Below are 4,281 nucleotides of genomic sequence, written 5' to 3'. Positions count from 1 at the left end.
GTAATCGCTATCGAACAGTAAAAAAAAAAAAAAAAGGGAAACAGTTAATCCTGTATTTTCGTCGTTGTTGCAAAAAAGAATAGATTCGTGCGATTGAAATTCATTTCGTCTTTTCCTGTATCCGTATTTTTCCATTCTTTTTTTTTTTTTGGATATTAGAATTTGAATTTAAATTACACGATGGAGAAGAGATAAAAATTGAGAACATTTCAGAAGAAATAAAAAAATTCATCAATTTTTATTTTGTGGAACTCTTCTTTATTATAGTTATAGGTTTTTGTTCTAACGGTATTCGCTTATGGGTTTGAAACGAGTAAGAAAACGATGGTTTATCGATATTCGTCTCTTCTAAAGTTCGAGATTGCACTGGAATACGAAGATTTCCCTGCAAAAATAAGTTTCATCGATGTCTGAGACATGATCATGGAATAGTGTTATTCGTTGGCTGCCGAGGCGAGTAATCCTTTCATGGAAAGTGTGCCCCTGAAAGATGGCAATGAAGAGGATCGTTGGGGATCGAAGAAAAGTGAGGGGAATAGAAGACGACATACATCGTTGTCAGTGACATCGACCCGGGCAAGGAGTATATCGCCTTACAATTTCTCGATACAGCCAAAGTTTATTTTCCACGTGGTTACAATAAATTCGTGTATTTTTTCTGGACTATCAACTTTCGTCCGAATTATGTTTCAAGGGAGAAAAATACATAATATGCGCACAATATTCGAAACGTTTGATCTCTCATCTTTCTTTTGTTTCAAGCTTTTTAAGTACTTTCTGTTTGCTTGCATCCGTGCTTTCAATATTGAATACAGTATAAAATCAAAACAAACCATATTGAATATTCATTGTGCGTTCGCTCGAAACGTTAATTCGATCGACATAATTCTTGTATGTATTAAAACGCGTATTAAACATTTATCAATAACATTAATATTATTATGAGGATAGGATTAATTTACTCGTTCTCTGATCCAAATATTCAATTTAGTGTACAATTGATTATGAAAAAAGTTTAAAACATGATTGAAATTGATAGAATGTATAAAATATTAATATTGATGTTATGGTGGCTCAAATAAAAAAATATAGGAGTATTCTTCTATTTATGATTTCTGATTTTCTTTCTAAGAGAATAAAATTTGCTCTCTATAATAATATTTAAATCAATATAATAATTAATTTCATTACTAAATTCTATATTCTCATTAATTTTACACAATTTCTTTAAGACAATATGTTGAATTAAAATTAAACGAATTTATTCCCTTATAAACAATTTTATAATGAATTGTCTTTTTAAAAATTTAACAAAAATGAATTTCAAAAAAATATTCAATTTCACAATTTTCATATATAACAATTTTTCACTGCGTCACATAAATATCCGTTACATGTATGGCATATTGTTATTTTGTTTATTTGACTGGATTTTTCATAGTTATTGCAGTATTATATTATATTTTATATATTGATGACAGCATCTGCGTCCATCTTCAAATTACACAAATAATAGACGAGAGGATATTTTGTGCTCACCCTTGGATTTTTATTTTTTTTTTTTTAATTTTCCTCACATTTCTATGCAAGGATATTTATTTTTTTCCTCATGTAAAAAAACATTTTCACATAAAATATAATTTTTTCAAAGTGTTTATAATTATATTTTATTATATAAGAATTCTAAAAATATCAAATAAAGGATATTAGCATTACGAGGATTAAACTTTTTCGTTTGATTATAATTAATAAATAACTACAATTTTGATATTTCTTTTTTATCCTAATATACGTATTTTCATTACAATTTTCATTAAAATTCTAATGGAACACGATTCGTTGTGGTTATTCCGGATATTCGATTATATTCGTTTCGATTATCGCTCGTAAGAATCGTCAGCGACCTTAAATCATGTCAGCGAGCAATATCGATTGATAGCAACGTGATACGCGGCTGTTTATCATTCTCACTGTCGAATTCATTGTTCCTAGTGAGAATACTTATTCGTCATTTTGATTTGATGATTTGACTCGATGAATGACGAAATTTATCTACGTGCCTAGTGTGTAGGGAAGAGATGAGAAACAAATATCATTTGTCGATTTCTCTTAATTAGTGTGTTTGACAAATAGACGATATAGGCCGAGTTAAACGTTTCCGTAAACAGTTGGGCACGCGTGTTGCGCGTGACTGTAATTGCCGATAAAAATAATTGACTGCATTCGTCATCGTGTTTAAACGTGGTCTCGTGCTCGCTCTTCGATATTATGTAGTATTACGTGGCAAGAGATAGGCTAATTTTTCAATTTTTCATAAATTATTTGAATAAAATATTAGTATTTATCATTTCTAATTAAACATATTTTAATAGATTAATAGATAATCAATAATGTTTTCTGCATTCGAAGAAGTATATCCGATGATTGCTGCTGTCATCTGCCGATGAAATGTTCAGATATTGTACTTTGAATTGTTTCTTTATTTATTATTTTAGTAATAATATTTATGAGCTAATTATTGATGTATGTATTTAGGTGAATATTAATTTTGTCGTTATCTCTGATGGTATATTTATTTTATTTTATTATAAATAATATTACCAACAATGATTGATATTAATAACTTGAAAAATAATTTTTATGACTGTAATATTCCTTTATTTTTTAAAATGTATATAATAAATTAAAGATTGTTTAATTAAACATAAATAATATAATTATAAATTTAAATAGAAAATTATTTTTCTGACAATAAAATAATAATTTAAAACTATAAAAGTAATACAAAGAGATTTAGATATAAAATTTAGATTACAATGAAAACATAGAGAAACTTAATAAGTCAACTTCAAATGTTTACTCAGTTTGATTTGAATGTTTTTCTTGATGTTAAATTATTATATTAAAAAAAAATATTATTGCAATAGATAGTGCTATAAGAAAACATTAAAAGATTTATTAATCATTTATATATATTATTAATTATAATTACATAAAGTAGTAATTATATAAAGTGTAAAAACAAGATCTTTAAAAAAAATGTATGTATTATTACGTAGTCAATTTTTTCATAAACACTATTAACTTTCCAATGACATGCAATCACGATATCAGAAGCAAATAATAAATTCACTTTTTTCTACTGTTTTTTTATTAGCATATATAACATGCATAGATGCAATGTTATTAATAATTAGTTCAATCTATATGTAATATCTTATATGTAACTAGTTTCTAACTTGGTCTCTATACCAATTACAAATGGAATTACAGTTTACAAAGAGAAATTCTATGGCATTTGTTCAAAGGTAATTTTTATTTTCCCGAAGTAGATCAAAGTTTAATATAATAGATGAACTGAGGAGAAAATTGGAAGAATAATGGTTGACATTTTGAGAAAAAATTTCTTTGTCACGTAAAGACGATGACAGGAGAGAAGAAGAGTGAAGAGATCCTTTTATTCTTTTTTTTTATGATTTATATTGTGGCTGAAATATTACACCGAAAGTTGCGTTCGACAACATGCGAAAGTGTGAGAATACGGAGAGGAATCATTGAAGAAGGGGGTTGAAAGGGAACGAGCAATCGTTCGCGAAAATACACGACCGTCAGAAGCATCCTATTGAGCTTTGTGTTCGATTATAACATACACGGAAACGTACGAGGACAGGTGATTGTGAATCTATGTGGAAAAACAAGAAACGTGAATCATATATCTTTATTGTTCAAAATAAATTTTATTTAACGAAATGAAAGAAAAGTTTTTAATTTGAAAATAATTTTTTAATTTCGTTTACATTAAGAAATGGATCATTAACTATTATTCATGTTCTTTTTTCTTCATTTTTTCTTGAATTGTTAAAAAATGAAAGAGATAAATTATCACTTTACTTATTTATTTCTAATTTTTAATTAGATAATATAAAAATTTAGATAATATAAAAATTTAATTAACATTGAAATTTTAATAAATTTTTATATTATAATGCATGCATAATGAAATCTTTGTTTTATTAATTGTTACAATATTATTTATGAACATTGTTTCTTGAATTTTCTGTAATGAAAATAAATAAATTGCATTATTTTGCAGAATAATATTTTCAGAAAATATTTTCCACATTATAATAAATAATTTATCTTTTATAAATTAAAATTTAACTTTTATTTCAAATATATAGCAATTTAATTACGTCAATTTACTAAGGTCAAGCATTTTATCTCTAGATAAAGACAAGGTAACCAAGACTTTTATCCCAAACGTCCAATTCGATTTCATCG

This window comes from Apis dorsata, unplaced genomic scaffold, assembly GCF_000469605.1.
Source record: "Apis dorsata unplaced genomic scaffold, Apis dorsata 1.3 scaffold_577, whole genome shotgun sequence".
Taxonomy (NCBI): Eukaryota; Metazoa; Arthropoda; class Insecta; order Hymenoptera; family Apidae; genus Apis; species Apis dorsata.
The sequence above is the reverse complement of the archived record's forward strand: the minus strand, read 5'-3'. Positions refer to the sequence as shown.